The following is an 18,521-nucleotide window of genomic DNA, read 5'->3' as shown; positions in this document are numbered from 1 at the left end:
TGGAACTTGAGCAATCCTCGGTGAACGGAGCTTCGGAGCTGTCTTCAATGGAGGTTGAAGGACACGGAGGAGGTGGAGAGGATTTCTCAAGGTGGAAGCTTAGGTTTTTACAAAGATAAAAGATATCTAATTTACAATTGAAAAGTCCTATTTATAGATGCGGTTCGGGACCTCTTTCTGACCTAATTCGTATCCTTTTGCAGGTGGGAAGTCGTGGGGTCAATCGTGACTTTGTGGGGCCGAGAATCAGTCTTTTGACTGATTCCCATAGAGCAGCTCGCCGAGCTGGGCGCTGCTCGGGGAGCTGGCCAGCTCGACGAGCAGGCCGCTGGGCAGCTCGCCGAGCAGTGCCTGGGCAGCTCGCTGATAGGGGTCAAAAACCCCTATCTTTGGGTACGGTTTTAGAACGGTTTTTAGCGTTATTTAGTTAATAAGCGAGCAATTCTCGCATTTAAATGCTTTTGTGTGAGTTAGTTAGAAATTGGAAATGTTTTATTTACTTTTCGTTGTTCAGGCTCGTTTTATGATCAATTTAGGCAAATACGACCAAAATGGCATGCATATTATAATTCCGTTATCTTTTGAAGCTAATTGATCCGTCAAAAGTCGCACCAAACAAAGCGGTTGCTCAAAATAAGCGATTGGCGGATCAATTTAGCCTTTGGACTAATGTTATCTGGAGTTTTTGTGCATGCGCAGGGATAAGTTCGGGCGAAAAACACATTGTTGGCATTCGGCAACCGTGCGGGGGCGTATCGGGCAAGACTGCTCGATGAACTGGCCTATTTTAGGCCAGCTCGCCGAGCAGGCCCTCAGGGGCCTGCTCGGGCGAGCTGGCCTTCGTAGGCCAGCTCGCCGAGCAGGCCCTCAGAGGCCTGCTCAGGCGAGCAGGAGCAGGCCACGCCTGCTCGCCGAGCAGGCCCTCAGAGGCCTACTCGCGACGAGCAGTGCCTGCTCGCCGAGCAGCTCGCCCTGCTCGGCGAGCAGACCTGCGGGAATTGGTCAAAAATACCAATTCCGCCCCCACGACTTCCTACCTGCATAAGGACACGAAATAGGTCATCAAAAGGGCCCGAGCCACGCCTATAAATAGGATTTTTCCAATGTAATTAGACATCTTCTTTCCTTTGTAATTTTCTTAGCTTTTCATCTTGAGAAATCCTCTCCACCTCCTCCATATCCTTCAAACCTCCATTGAAGATACCCCCGAAGCTCCGCTCACCGAGGATTGCTCAAGCTCCATCCTTAAGTCCTAGGAAGACGCATGCATTGGTAGACAGGTTCCCTGAAAGGGATTTTTCTTCTTTTATATTCTGTCTAGCCTCTGATCCATGTTATGAATCCTAGGCTCATTGTATCTTCGTGACAATACTTTCATCTTTGATATATATTATAGTTTTTGTTCATTCAATTGTTTTAATGCTTTAGTCTTTGTCTTACGCTTTGTCTGATTGGTTTAACTCATTCGATAATCCTAAAATTAAGTTGGCACATATTGCGAGCTGAATCTGACCTAGTCAGTGCCTATAGGATTGACGACCCTATAGAATATTAAGCCCAAATTGCTGAGCCTTAGAGCTAGTTTCGGCCTTACAAGGGAATCACAAACTAGGGACTTTAGGAGGATAGGTCGGGTTAATCGCCTCGGACACAAGTGACTTAGATTTTAATACAACTGCTTAAACAATTTTCATTATCATCGTATCCCTCCATGTTCCTTCGGATAATTGCATTGGTAAAAGATCACTTAGGAGTAGTTTAACTTAATTAGGGGTAGAGTAACTTAATTAGGCATAGAATAACTTAGTTAGAATCAGATAACTTAGCTAGGAGTAGTATAATTCAACCTAGGAGTAGATTAACTTAAGAAAAACCAACTCAAAACCCCTTAAGCCTAGATAACACCTGAAACCAAGTAACTCGATACTTGCAGAAATAAATCCTGTGGACGATACCTGGACTTTTCTAGGGATTTATTACTTGATAACGACGGGGTACACTTATCCCTTAGTGAGTCTCGTGGTGCGACTACCGTGAGGCGCATCAAGTTTTTGGCGCCGTTTCTTCTTCCTCAGGTTCGTCGTGCTCTCCCTCTCTTAGTCGTGGTAGGTTTCTTACCCGTTTTCTTGCCCTCCCACTTGAGCTTGCTCCTCCAGATGAGTTCCTGTTCAAAACTGAATGGAAAGTAGATTTTCCCAGAAATGTGGAGTTAAGCAAGGTGGGGTGGAAACCATCTTCCTGAATGTCCAAATCTTTGAATTGGCTATCAAGGAAGTTGGTAACCAAATGTCCAAGGCCAATGGACCCGTGTTTTCTACTTGTTTGGCTTGAAAAGCCTTCAAAGATGGCTTTGATACTATTGACGGGTTTATGGTTGGCCACACACCACAGTGTGAGCAATTCTGTCTTTGAGATCTTATTGCTCTCATTTTTGCCTAACAAGTTGTGAGCCACAAACTTGTGTACAAGGTTTAGCACTGGGTCTAAGAGGTGGATTGGGCTAGCAGTGCGGGAGTCAAATTCTGATAAGCCTGTTAATTGTTCCCAAGCTTTATCTTTTGTCATGGGTTCCTCAAAACCCGAGACTGCCTCTGGATGGTTATAGACTCCCATCAAGGCTGCTAACGTAGTGTCACTAAGATGATAGGGTACACCGTTCAGTCTGAAAGAATGCTTACCACACCCCATAGGCAACTCCTTTTTCAAGGTGGTCAGAAATTCTACAGTGAAATTGTAATACACTAGGGTCCTTTTTGTGGCCAGTCTATGCCAAACCGTGGAATTTTAGGATTTCATTGAAATCCTTTTCCAGACCTATAGATGTTAGATATTTCTGGTCAACAATGATTAGAGTGGCAAGTTCTTGCCTAGAAAACCAATGATACAATAGCCCCTCTCTCTCATCGACTAGCCCAAAAGGTGGGTTATACTTAGCTTGCAGAGCGTCACTGAATTCGATGTCAGAGTCGGCTTCATTGTCAACTGTGATCTTAGCCTTGCCTTTCCTTCCCATAGTGCCTGAGAGATAGACCAAACAGACTAGTTAGAATTTCTTCACAAACATAAACATAAACCTCCAAATAACCAATAAATAGGTAAAACCATAGTTCAGAAACTTAGGGACCAAAACCATAAGCTTCCAGTCCCTAAGTAATTTACCCGTAATTCTTAAATTCGTGCAAAATTAGAGATGCCCAGTGACTAAAATGTGTTAAGAATGTGATATAGAATTCTATTGGCAAGTTTTCAACTATAAACTGAATATTTGAACTTTGAGCTAAAATTGAGATTTTTACCCAAATTGAGCAATTTCTCCAAATATTCACAAATTAAGAACAAAAATCATACCCAAATCACATATTGATCATAATGTAACTATATATTGCAAGAATATCAAGAATGAAAAGCAAGTAAAAGGTTATTTGAGAAAAAAGATGAAAAACCCAAAACTTAGGTTTTGTCCCAAATCTCAAAAATTAACACCCTAAACTAAAATCTAAACCTAGAAACATGTTAGAAATCAAAAATAGGTAAGAATACATACCTTAGTTGTTGAATTCGGGTTAGTATGGAGGATTTGGGGTTTAGGTTTTGTGAAAAGGAAAAAAAAAGAGAAAAAAGAAAGAAAGAAAGAAAGAAAGAAAGAAAGAAGAAAGAAGTGAATAAAAAGAAAGAAAGAAAGAAAGAAAGAAGGTAAGGAAGGGGATGATGAGTCATCTCCTATCCTTATCTTTTTATTTTTTTCATTCATTTGTAAATATCTCTGTGAATATCATCTATACTTGTTTATCTATACTTGTTTATAACCGTTAAATACTTGTTTATATTTATACTTGTTCATATTTATACCTGTCAAAAACCCCTATATTTATACTTGTTTATATTTATACTTGTTCATATTTATACCTGTCAAAACCCCCTATCTTTGGGTACGGTTTTAGAACGGTTTTTAGCGTTATTTAGTTAATAAGCGAGCAATTCTCGCATTTAAATGCTTTTGTGTGAGTTAGTTAGAAATTGGAAATGTTTTATTTACTTTTCGTTGTTCAGGCTCGTTTTATGATCAATTTAGGCAAATACGACCAAAATGGCATGCATATTATAATTCCGTTATCTTTTGAAGCTAATTGATCCGTCAAAAGTCGCACCAAACGAAGCGGTTGCTCAAAATAAGCGATTGGCGGGTCAATTTAGCCTTTGGACTAATGTTATCTGGAGTTTTTGTGCATGCGCAGAGATAAGTTCGGGCGAAAAACACATTGTTAGCATTCGGCAACCACGCGGGGGCGTATCGGGCAACACTGCTCGATGAACTGGCCTATTTTAGGCCAGCTCACAGAGGTGGCTATGCCAGCTCGCCGCCGAGCAGGCCCTCAGAGGCCTGCTCGGACGAGCAGGGAGCCTGCTCGCGACGAGCAGTGCCTGCTCGCCGAGCAGCTCGCCCTGATCGGCGAGCAGACCTGCGGGAATTGGTCAAAAAGACCAATTCCGCCCCCACAACTCCACGATCGGCCCCACGACTTTCTACCTGCATAAGGACACGAAATAGGTCATCAAAAGGGCCCGAGCCACGCCTATAAATAGGATTTTTCCAATGTAATTAGACATCTTCTTTCCTTTGTAATTTTCTTAGCTTTTCATCTTGAGAAATCCTCTCCACCTCCTCCATATCCTTCAAACCTCCATTGAAGACACCTCCGAAGCTCCGCTCACCGAGGATTGCTCAAGCTCCATCCTTAAGTCCTAGGAAGACGCCTGCATTGGTAGACAGGTTCCCTGAAAGGGATTTTTCTTCTTTTATATTCTGTCTAGCCTCTGATCCATGTTATGAATCCTAGGCTCATTGTATCTTCGTGACAATATTTTCATCTTTGATATATATTATAGTTTTTGTTCATTCAATTGTTTTAATGCTTTAATCTTTGTCTTACGCTTTGTCTGATTGGTTTAACTCATTCGATAATCCCAAAATTAAGTTGGCACATATTGCGAGCTGAATCTGACCTAGTCAGTGCCTATAGGATTGACGACCCTATAGAAGATTAAGCCCAAATTGCTGAGCCTTAGAGCTAGTTTCGGCCTTACAAGGGAATCACGAACTAGGGACTTTAGGAGGATAGGTCGGGTTAATCACCTCGGACACAAGTGACTTAGATTTTAATACAACTGCTTAAACAATCTATTTTCATTATCATCGTATCCCTTCATGTTCCTTCGGATAATTGCATTGGTAAAAGATCACTTAGGAGTAGTTTAACTTAATTAGGGGTAGAGTAACTTAATTAGGCGTAGAATAACTTAGTTAGAATCAGATAACTTAGCTAGGAGTAGTATAATTCAACCTAGGAGTAGATTAACTTAAGAAAAACCAACTCAAAACCCCCTAAGCCTAGATAACACCTGAAACCAAGTAACTCGATACTTGCAGAAATAAATCCTGTGGACGATACCTGGACTTTTCCAGAGATTTATTACTTGATAACGACGGGGTACACTTATCCCTTAGTGAGTCTCGCGGTGCGACTACCGTGAGGCGCATCACTCGCCGAGCAGCGCCTGGGCTGCTCGTCGATGCTTAATTCATCGAGCGACTGCCGGGGGTCCCCGAGACACGATTTTTGCATGAAATTGATCATGTTTTAACCTGCACACGCACATAAACTCCAAACAACATTAGTTCCGAGTCTAAATTGACCCGCCAATCGCTCATTTTGTGTAAGCACTCCGTTTGGTTCGACTTTTTGCGGATCAATTAGCTATAAAAGATAATGGAAATTTAACGTACATGCTATTTTGGCCATATTTGCCTAAAATAACCAGAAAACGAGCCTAAACAACGAAAAGTAAATAAAACATTTCCAATTTCTAAGTAACCCACATAAAAGCATATAAATGCGAGAATTGTCGCTTATTCATGAAATAACGCTAAAAACCGTCCTAAAACCGTACCCAAAGATAGGGGTTTTTGACCCCTATCAAACCTCATCGCACTTAAAACTTTACTTGTCCCCAAGTAAACTATAAAACTAAACCCGCAATCATAAGCAAGCTAGAAAACCTCCTGGTTTGACTAGGTGCTTGACACAATTTCGAGCATCTGTAATTACATGCATTCGGAAATACAAAGTAGAGACACAATATCCAAAAGCCGCATTTTAATTATCACAGGTCATATGTTTAAGAAAAAGGACACATGTTCAATTAAACGAGCTTAAGGGGATAGCTAAGTAAAACACCTCACCATAGGTAGTTCACTCAATTCACACAATTTTGGTGGCTAAAGTGTTTACTCTCGGCTTATGTTCTTGCTTAGGATTACGTTGATTTTGCACGTTCATCCGAGTTGCTCTACTATGCTATATGACTCCAATGATATCAAAAACAGCCTCGAATTGGGGTTGTAATGTGGTTAGAGGGTTAAAGGTACAACAAGGGTTAGGAGTTCTAGCGCTAGAAAAACAAAGTTTAAAATGGCTTTAGCAAATTGTGAAGTGATTGAGCTTTTTATTCACATATTTTTCTGAGACGTTCTAATTTTAAGACTTGGGAGATATGGTTCTCCTTCTTTTGTTCATCTCTTTTCTTTTTCTTTTCTGTTTTTTTCTTTTTCTGTTTTTTTTTCTTTTTGGATAGTAACACTCATTCGCTTCTTAGCCTTTTGGCTTGCTACTGTGGTGCCATAAACAAGGATAAAGCGCTAGAAGAAAACAAAGGCTCAATACGAGCTTTGCAAAAACTTGGGTTAAGTAACAAACCAAGTGATGGTTTGCAAAAATTGGGTTAGAATGAAAGAAAAGCTATAAGCTACAAAATACAGGCTCAAAGGGGCTTCCTAGAGTAGATGAAAAAGAAAAAGAAGGTAAAGAAAAGGTTAATTCTAATGAGGCTGATTCATCATTTATCATCTCAAATCATTGCATGTAGGTTCAACTCAGTATTAGGTGCAAAATCTGTAATCTTTCCACAAGTCAAAGCATTCACACAAAAATGTCAAGAAAAAGAGCTTTTTGATGTTCGCTCTTGGGCTCAAATTCAACTCACAGTTCTTGGGTTTCAATTTTGTGCTTACTAGTTCTCCCCAAACTCAAGTTTAATATCACATGCCTTCAATTCTTAAGTTATCTACCTAAGTAATGATTTTAGCATTTCTTCCAAAGTAGGGTCTAAATGCAAACTTTAGCTCATGCTTTTACAGATACAAGGATTGTGTCCTACACCTAAACTAGTTGTCATGCAATCTTAGATTCGGTTCTCAGCCCTCAAGGACAAATAACGAAGTTTAGATTCGAAGGAGGTTCACGGTTTTAGGTCCTAAATATGCAAAAACATAATGATAACAACCCAAATTATTCTTGAATAAGGAATAAGGGAAAATTAATAGAGATAATGACAAACCATTATTTCTTCTAAAAGAGATATTTATGCATGATTAATGTGGAATTAATGATAATTAATGCAGGGGTGAATATGCAAATAATGAGGAAAAGGAAGGAGTTTCTAGCATTATGCCACACCACGTGGACCATGATGAGATACACCATAACGAGATACGCCCGATGAGAGCGAGTAATGGAGATCCGCCATTGTTCTCAAGGAGAGCGTACATACGCCTTGACGGATCCAAGAATACCAAAAGACGCCTTTATTACCATCCATGAATGGGAATAAATACAATTAAATGACAATTAATAGCCATTAAAGGGGAATAAAGACTTGACTGTTCGAATACCTCAACTCTGAGGGTTTTAATGATAAATCTGGGATTAATGGAGAATTGATAGCAATCAAAGATGAGTAATGGCACAACTCTTCACCTGCTTCCCCATTAATGCTGAAGGTTACATAAACCTATATAAATACCCCAGCTTCCTAGGATCAAAGGTACACATACTGATTCTCTACTTTTGTGCTTATAGTTTATTCTCAGAAATATTACTGACTTTGGCATCGGAGTGTCCCCGGCCGATCCCAACGGCGCCTCACAGGGAAGTGCTCCGATCAAGGATTTTTCCCCAAGTTATCAATTGGTGCGGTGAACGTGGACCTCTAACAAACAGAAGATCACAAAATCTTGATTGTATAGAGTTTCACAAAGAACAAAATAATGGAGTCAATGGAATAGAAATCTCAATCTCAAACTTTGGCTCAATCAATACATCAAATCTATCCAAAGATAGACTTCTCTATAGATTGGTGGGAAAGAGTTTTCTACATTAAATCTGGAGTTTTATGATAAATAAGATAAGTTTCCTACCCTTTCTTATTCCATTTTTAATTAAAGAAAATTGAAATTTCTTACCTTTATCAAGTGCTATGAATATCGTTACATGTTATTATGATAAATCTAATAAACTATGAAAGATGAAGTCATGGACACAAATCTTTCATTAAATCTTGCATGCTTACTATGCCCTCATATTTTTATGCATGACAAGTGTAATATGATATTATCATTGAATTAGTACAAAACACATGTATAAGACCCGTAATCTTGGGATTTACAAAAAAAAATTCATCCATTCAATGTGATTTTGTCATTTGATATTAAAATATCATAAAATGGCTCATGTAATTACATATGATTTAGATCTGGTCGGTCTTTTGGATGAACATGCATATAACTATTAGAAGAAATTACAAAAAGATCATATTTGGTTTTTCCTTGTACAATTCACCATCTATATATGGCTTTTCTCCTATATAGTACTTTTAATATCAGAAATTCATATTTTTGAATATTGTTTTGTCAAACAGTTATTTCATTCCCTTTTTTACAAGGATGTGTCTATTCATATAAAAACTGTTTATTTGACATTGTAAGAATTTCTTTTACCAACGTAAGAGAATTGAACATATTGAATCTATTTGTGATTATCGTGTAATTGTCCCTAACTATTAAAGCCATTATGGACTGATGAATTACCAAATTGGATAAACGAAACTTTCATACCCTGAGCTAACTACAAAATAGTGCAAGTGTCAGTTTCGGATCAGAACATTAATTTATGCAAAATTCTTAGGATATACATGACAGTTCCTTAGAGATTGTTTGGATGATAGTATATGAAGGTAGGTGATGATGAATTTTGAGCAATTTTCCTTACACCCCAAATTGGAGGAGAATCATGGTACATGTATTTTTCTTCCAAAATTACCCTTTGTATTTTATTTTATTCGTACAAATGAAATGATTTAAGAGTAATTTTATATATACCTATATTATTAAATCATCACTTACATTTCTTTAATTACACCTCATTCAAATGAGGCTTTAATGATCTCTGAATGCCATTAATGTACGGATGCACAATATTAATTGCAAGTAAATAGCAACTATGTAAGATATCTTACCCAATATAGAATGTCATAACTTTTAGGACGTTTAAAATAAATATGCTATCTTGGATATTAATGCGCATTGAAATACAAAAGGACATTATTCTTAAACCATTCTTATTATGGTTATTTATTAAGAATTCATTATGATATTCATGTGCAGTAGCAATCTTTATGGTTATGACCGTTATACGTGATATTATTACTAAAACAAGCACGATTAAAATTCTATTATGAATTTATTTGACATATAATATTTACTCGGTTTTATCCTTTGACTAAGTTCATTCTAGAGGCAGTGACCAACGTGAAGGAATTATTAAGTTGATTCCAAGATGAACTAAAAATTCCATAAAGAGAATTGCATCATACATGATATTTGCCAACAAGGCCAATGCAAACATTCTTTTGCTATGAAGTATGTTCCATGGATCAAGCCATTGATCCCCAAGGTAAGTGAATATAGCTTTTATGCCTTACCATAATCTTTTAATAATGGACAGAGTATGCCCCACTTTTGGAGTTCTTTCAGTGCTAACCCACAGGTACAAGGGAGTTGCTAATACTACAACCAGTGCAAACACTGATATGAAAAATAAAGCTCAATGCAAAGAAGTGTATATGCAGAGTCACTTCAGAAAAATTCCTTGACTATGTCATTAGCAAAAAAGGTGAAAAGAGCGCCTAAATAAAAGCCATGTGAGGAAAAAGGTGAAAAGAGCGCCTAAATGAAAGCCCCACTATGGGTGAGAAAGATCCAGAGGTTGAACGGGCGGATCATCATACTAGAAAGATTGTCAACAAGCATATCAAGGTATAAAACAATTCCTAGCAGAACCACCCTTGATGAGCAGACCAATCTGAAGGGGAGACCTGCATTTGTATCAATCTGTCATGGATAAAGCTATGTGCACCGTGGTTATTCAAGAAGAAAAAGGTCAGCAGTTCTCCATCTATTATGTTAGCAAAATGTTGAAGGATGTGGAGACAAGATATTCGAAGCTAGATAAAACGGCTCCCACGGTTGTGACAACATCCATCCGCGTTAAACCATAGCTCCAAGCATAACCTCAACATGATCGAGATCAAGATCAATAGCCGGCTTCACCATCACGATTCAACATTGAACACATGGATGATGCGATTGAAAGGCGAGTACATGCCATTCTAGATAGACAAGAGAACAATTTAGAAAGATACGCCATCCAGTTAATAGGAATTCGCCATTCACAGCGCGGATCATGGGGTACGAGGCGGAAAAAATGATTAAAGCTTCCAACTTGCCACAATATAAAAGAAAAGAATCAATATAAGCGGGACATTACATATCCCGAACCCAAAGGAGGGGATCATGTAACCGTTGGAAGAAACGCCAAAGCGTACTACAGGTTGGCCACCACACTGAAGCTTGCTGGGAGCTGGCAAACTAGATAGCTTTGTCCAGAATAACAAATAACAAGATGACAAGCAGAAGACAGATCCCAAAAATAAATTCAAAAGTGTCATTAATGTCATAGCAGATGGACCAGTGTATCAGCCACCCGTGGAAAAAGCAAAAATATTCGCTCTGGATAAAACATCCCTCCATTGCTCCTTTTGCAGAAACAGGTCCAGTAATCTCTCCACATGCAGATGCATTGGTAGTAACAATGGAGATTCAAGGATGGGAGATAAAATAAAGCGAGTAAAGACACGGGCAGTTCTCGCAATGTCATCACCAAAGGTGCATTCGCCAAACTAAAGGTTGATCCGATCCAAATAGAAACAACCATTGTTGACATCATTAGAGTGACGGGTCACACTATCCAGACCAAGGGCCAGAGGTTGCAGCCCTAATTTCCATCCGTCGTCTGACAATGTACATTCCCACCAGCAAAGGAGGAGTAATGATTAGCGGGAACCAAAAGGTGGCTAAAGAGACTTATACTCGACGTCACTATCAATCCGCCCACAATCCAAAGAGGACGAAGGTGAGATATATTAACTTGTCACTACAGCTTTGGGCGACACAGAAACGCTCCTTATTGCTGATGGAAAGCGGGTGCGGATCGCCAAAGGATTAAAACTTGAGATCAAAGAGGATGTTAAAAAAGTTCTCATTGAGTCTGAAAGCGTATTTACATAGGAGAATGAGATCCCCACAGGAGTAAGCCCAGATGTGATTACTCATAAGTTAAACATCATTGAGGATGCGGTTCTAGTTTCTCAGAAAAGACGGAACCATGGGCTTAAAAATCAGTATTTTTACATATTCTTATATGTGCATTAAACTGTTATAGTATCCTATATTTTATAATTTATTCTTTCTCGCCATACTTCTTATATTCATTTGCCTAGCTTTTAGTGCTGATATACGCCCAGTGGCTGGCGAATGAAAAGTTCCACAGGTGGATCAATTACCTCAAAGATAGGACAATTGATCCCATCACGGGCGGATCCCCTTTCCATAAAGATAAGAAGCACAGACCCTCAGGAGCTTTCAAATGAGCTCAACTCTCTCCTCAAAGACAAGAAAAGGATTGACCACCATCAAAAGCGGGTTAAAATCGTCTCAAACATGAGATCATTACACCCTCAACTTTCTCCTCAAAGATAGGAGAACACTCTCATGGGCGGATCCATCTTTAGATGATCACCATTCGAGAAAGAGTTAAAACATTCCTTGGACGTAAGGACTTTACACTTTCTTACTCCCTTCCCAAAGAAGGGTTCACAAGTCCTACGGGCGGATCGCTTCACCTCAAAGATAGGTAGCAAGTTGATCCCCTGGGCAGCTTTACTTCCTCTAGAAGGAATAGAACAGCTTCAAACCTTCACAAAGGTTCGCACAACGGAGTATGGCTGGCCACCTACTCCATATTAAATCCTACAAACTTATATATTTACTTAGGCAAACGTAAAAGTAAATGGCGACCATAAGGATTAAAACAATTGTACTTAAGTTTTACAAACAATCGGACAATAATCTCAGCGGCGGATCGATCTACCTCAAAGATAGGAAACAATTGATTGCCGTCAGAGACAGAGTTAAAACATTTCTCAGACATGAGAACTTTACACTCTCAAATACTCTTCCCAAAGAAGAGTCTCAAGACCTGGCGGCGGATCGATTCACCTCAAAGATAGGAAGCAAATCGATCGCCTAAGGCAGCTTAACTTCCTCACCAGGAATAAAAGCTTCTAAACCTTCACAAAGGTTCACACATTGAGATACGGCTGGCCACCTACCCTAAACAATCAGAGAAATCCTAAACCAGATTCTAGAAAATTACTTGCTAAAAGATATAATGCATTAGTAAAAATAGTTCTGGAAAGCAAAGGGTTAATCAAATTCATGAAGCATCGTCTTTATCCAATTCATGAAGCCTCGTCTTCATCCAATTCATGAAGCCTCGTCTTCATCCAATTAATGAAGTCTCGTCTTTATCCAAACAATGAAGTCTCGTTTTCATCAAAGTAATGAATCCTCATCTTCATCATAGAAATAACAAAGTCTCGCCTCCACAAAATGCACAAAAGTCCCTAAATGGCTGATCATTCTTACTGATCCCTAAGTGCGGGTCATTCTCCTCAATATGGCAGAACTGAACAAAAGAAGTCCCTAAGGCGAATCATAATCCTATGTCATAGGAACAAATGGTCCCATAAAGGGCGGGTTATTCCCTTTCTAAAGGAAATATAACTCTCAAGAAGCCCCTAGAGGATAACAATGGATACGGTTGGCCACCTATCCACAAGGAAGCAAAAGCCCCTAAAAGTGCATCATATCCATATATGATCCCACATAGGGCGGATCTTGTTCATAAGATCCCGCATAAGGAAGCCCCAAAAGGCGCATCATTTCCATATATGATCCCTCATCTAGGGCGGGTCCACTTTCCTCCAAGATAGAAAAATAAAACACCATTTAGACAGCCCTAAAGAGCTTTTTATACCATTAGGGGGGGCTTCTGATAACAACCCAAATTATTCTTGAATAAGGAATAAGGGAAAATTAATAGAGATAATGACAAACCATTATTTCTTCTAAAAGAGATATTTATGCATGATTAATGTGGAATTAATGATAATTAATGCAGGGGTGAATATGCAAATAATGAGGAAAAGGAAGGAGTTTCTAGCATTATGCCACACCACGTGGACCATGGCGAGATACGCCATAACGAGATACGCCCGATGAGAGCGAGTAATGGAGACCCGCCATTGTTCTCAAGGAGAGCGTACATACGCCTTGACGGATCCAAGAATACCAAAAGACGCCTTTATTACCATCCATGAATGGGAATAAATACAATTAAATGGCAATTAATAGTCATTAAAGGGGAATAAAGACTTGATTGTTCGAATACCTCAACTCTGAGGGTTTTAATGATAAATGTTGGGATTAATGGAGAATTGATAGCAATCAAAGATGAGTAATGGCACAACTCTTCACCTGCTTCCCCATTAATGCTGAAGGTTACAGAAACCTATATAAATACCCCAGCTTCCTAGGATCAAAGGTACACTTACTGATTCTCTACTTTTGTGCTTATAGTTTATTCTCAGAAATATTACTGACTTTGGCATCGGAGTGTTCCCGACCGATCCCAACGACGCCTCACAGGGAAGTGCTCCGATCAAGGATTTTTCCCCAAGTTATCACATAAATAAAACCCGAAAGCGTTTAAACTAAACTAGACATGACGCCACAAAAATTAAAAAATTATACAAATTTTTGTAATATTGTCTACCCCTCCTCCTCACACTTAAAATATGCAATAAGTTCCAACATTGCATCTAAAACCATCAAGCGCATGTGCAAAAAGTTAGGGTGGAGAAGACAACTTACTGATTTTATCGCAATCGCCAAAAACGTGATGATTTGCGGTGCCAATTTTTTTTTCCAGCTCCGTTCGGGAAAAAATCCCGAACTGTTGCTTATCTCGACCGAGCAGCTCGGCGAGCTGGGCGGCAGTGCTCAGCTCGCCCGAGCTGGGGTGCCCGGCGGGCTGGCGCGGCAGCGCCCAGCGAGTTAGGCGACAGTGCCCAGCTCGCCCGAGCTGGGCCGCCCGGGGCAAAATTATGCCCTCTCTCTTTTTTTTAACCCGAGCAATGAAAATAAAAACGTAAAAGAACTAAACCAACCTAAAAGTATATCTATAAAATTTATTAAAAAGTAAAAACCTGAAAAGTTTTATTCAAACTTGGGTTGCCTCCCAAGAAGCGCTACGTTATAGTCGGTGAGCTCGACATAGAGTTCCTTCCTAAGTATAAGCTTCTATCCACGTTAGGAACTCGAATTCCTTAACAAATAATTCGTACCTACAAAACGGATTAGGAGCCTCAAATGAGTTAAATAAAAACAAGAGGCCAAATTTAAACAGATTATGAAAACGTTTGGTTTGCTCCCTTTTGGATTCTCTTGGTAGGTCGAAGAGGATGAAAACTTCTGAACAAGGAGTAAATCCAAACTTTTCTAACTTTTGAGGAAAAGGTAGTTGAAAAACACAAGCTTCGATTTGATCATTTATTTCTATCACATGATTTAGGATTTTAGGTTTTGAATCGGGGTTGCTTACCGCTTCCGGTTCCTCACTTACCTCGAGTGATGCATGTGACAGTGGGCTTGGTTTTACCTTTTTGTCGTTCCTCATGGAGATGGCTTGAGCTGATTCCCTTTGTGGGATTTCTATGTTTTCCTTTATGCATGGGAGAGCATCTCGGGATTGTTCTTGCATCTCATGGTTTATTTGAGCCAATTGGTTGCTCAAGTCCTTGCAAACCTCCTCGTTGATTGTAAGTCGGGCTGATATTCCTTTCAAAAGGGACAGCACCTCATCTCGTGAGCTAGAGGGTTGTGGAGGAACTTGGCTTACTTTTTCGTAAGGGAACATTCCCAATTCGTTTTCCCTGTGCTCATTAATAAACCTATTTGGAGGCCTCAACATGTTAGGGTTCCCATAGGACAGATTTGAGTGTTGAGGTCTCTTCCAATCACTACCATAAAAGCTGTAAGAATTGGGGTTAGAATTATACCTTTGGTGATTACCCACAAAACTTACACTTTCATTGGTGTTGAGGCTCAGTTTCGCCATCAAGATATCCATTTTCTTATTTAACTCGGCCATGGAAGGATAAAGAGCCTCATTCTCCAGGGCATGAATGTATTGTCTTGATGGGATAGTAAACTTTTGAGCTTGCCACTCGACTCTTTCTTGCCAATTCATTGATCAGAGAATGCTGAGAAAAAGTGAAGTTCTAGCACAAAAGTTGATAAGTAAAAGTATATAGTTATGAACAAATACAAAAGATATGAACAAGTATAGAAGTTATAAACAATTATATATAAACAGGTATAAACGACATAAACAAAGGATATTCACAAAGGAATGCCTAAACTAACAAATCGACCTTTGGTTCGATATTGTAGAAGAAATAAATCCCCGGCAACGGCGCCAAAAACTTGACGCGCCCCCGCGACGTTCGGTTCCGCTGAGGCCGACTAAGGGATAAGTGTACCCCGTCGTTATCAAGTAATAAAATCTGGATAAGTCCAGGTATCGAATCCACAGGATTTATTTACCACAAGTATCGAGCTACTCGGTCTCAGGTGTTATCTAGGCTGTGTGGGTTTTGAGTTTGTTTTGATTAAGTTAACCTACTCCTAGTTGAATTACGCTACTCCTAGCTAAGTTATACTAATTCGAACTAAGTTATTCTACTCCTAATTAAGTTAAACTACTCCTAGGTGATCTTTTACCAATGTAATTACCCGAAGGAACATGAGGGGATACGATGATAATGAAAATAGATTGTTTAGACAACAGAATTAAAACCTAATCTAAGTCACTTGTGTCCGAGGCGATTAACCCTACCTATCCTCCTGAGGTCCCTAGTTCGTGATTCCCTTGTAAGGCCGAAACTAGCTCTAAGGTTCAGCAATTTGGGCTTAATCTTCTATAGGGTCGTCAATCCTATAGGCACTGACTTGGTCAGATTCAGCTCGCAATATGTGCCAACTTAATTTTGGGATTATCGAATGAGTTAAACCAATCAGACAAAGCGTAAGACAAAGATTAAAGCAATAAATCAATTGAATAAACAAAACTATAATATATATCAAAGATGAAAAGTATTGTCACGAAGATACAATGAGCCTAGGATTCATAACATGGATCAGAGGCTAGACAGAATGTAAAAGAAGAAAAATCCCTTTCAGGGAACCTGTCTACCAATGCAAGCATCTTCCTAGGACTTAAGGATGGAACTTGAGCAATCCTCGGTGCACGGAGCTGTCTTCAATGGAGGTTGAAGGAGACGGAGGAGGTGGAGAGGATTTCTCAAGGTGGAAGCTTAGGTTTTTACAAAGATAAAAGATATCTAATTTACAATTGAAAAGTCCTATTTATAGATGCGGTTCGGGCCCTCTTTCTGACCTAATTCGTATCCTTTTGCAGGTTGGAAGTCATGGGGTCAATCGTGACTTCGTGGGACCGAGAATCAGTCTTTTGAATGATTCCCACAGGGCAGCTCGGTGAGTTGGGCGCTGCTCGGTGAGCTGGCCAGCTCGCCCGAGCAGCGCCTGGGCTGCTCGCCGATGCCTAATTCGCCGAGCGACTGTCGAGGGTCCCCGAGACGCGATTTTTGCGTGAAATTGATCATGTTTTAACCTGCACACGCACATAAACTCCAAACAACATTAGTTCGGAGGCTAAATTGACCCGCCAATCGCTCATTTTGAGTAAACACTCCATTTGGTGCGACTTTTGGCCGATCAATTAGCTATAAAAGATACTGGAAATTTAACGTACATGTTGTTTTGGCCATATTTGCCTAAAATAACCAGAAAACGAGCCTAAACAACGAAAAGTAAATAAAACATTTCCAATTTCTAACTAACCCACACAAAAGTATATAAATGCGAGAATTGCTCGCTTATTCATGAAATAACGCTAAAAACCGTCCTAAAACCGTACCCAAAGATAGGGTTTTTTGACCCCTATCAGAGATCAGTTGGAAACAAGAATGCTGATAGCTTGGTGGAACCTCAATAGCATTCAGATAGAAGGGAATCTCTTACAAGAGGAGACGAGTCCGATCAACGGGGACGTTGATCCTCTAAGTGAGGGAGAGTGTGGGGGGGGGGGAGTTTGGCCATAGGTAAACTCAACCCCAAGCATTGACAAAGCTACGAGAAGGCTTCGACATGGAGTAGCGAATGGGGCATGTCAACGTACGCTGATGGAAGAGGCGAAGTTGGCATAAGGAACACTATAGGAGTCAGAGACTACCCTGGCGTTGGATCTCCGCTACCCCCTAGGTCAGTAGTCGGAACCGACTTAAGCGATCCACCCTTGTCCATTAGGGACAGGAGAGTCGGGCATACGTCCTTCATGAAGAAAGGCGGATGTCTCTATAGAGGGGAACTATATGGACACTATGGGTGGACCTAGCCCATAGTGCGTGCCCATTCTACGACGAGGTTTAACCACAGGGGGACCCTCCGGGATGGAATACCAGCAGAGGCTTTGACGGGACCCTTCGATAGGAGTTGGCTGACCGAGACTTGGGGAAAGTCGAGGCGCCACGCGGGGTTTTGGCCTGGCCTAGAGTTGGCCCCGTGACACTGGTGATATGAAATAAGCAAGTTTAGGGAACTGGTAATATGAAATAAGCAAGTTTAAGGAGCTGGTGAGACAATTGCAAAGTTGAGGAGCCAATCTACTATTTTGGACAAGTTCAGGGAGCTGGTGATGTATTAGACCTATTAAAAATAAGTACTGAATTTATGAATTAAAAAATATTAAATAATAATTTTCAAACTTAAAATTTTAAGTTAAGACCCTGTTTGGTGAAGAGATTTTTGGGGTAAAATTAGAGGTTTAAACCACTTTTAAAAGTTGACTAGTCAAACCTCTAATAATTGTATTTGGTGAAGAGAGGTTTGAAAGAACTTATTGAATCCAAAAAGCTAATTTTGAGAAAAATCATTTTAGGAGCGTTTTCAATTAGCTTATTGCTCCATCTCTTTTGAGTGACATTTAATTACTATCTTTTAATTCTAAATAAAGAGTTTACCATATCTTTATATGTCATTTTTGTTGGAAAAATTTGAATAAAATTATTTAGTAATTTAGATACCAACAAACACCTCCTTTCAATGAACAGTCGTGTCCGTCGTGAACAGTGTGTTCATATGTGAA

Source organism: Euphorbia lathyris, chromosome 1, assembly GCF_963576675.1.
Source record: "Euphorbia lathyris chromosome 1, ddEupLath1.1, whole genome shotgun sequence".
Lineage (NCBI taxonomy): Eukaryota > Viridiplantae > Streptophyta > Magnoliopsida > Malpighiales > Euphorbiaceae > Euphorbia > Euphorbia lathyris.
The sequence above is the reverse complement of the archived record's forward strand: the minus strand, read 5'-3'. Positions refer to the sequence as shown.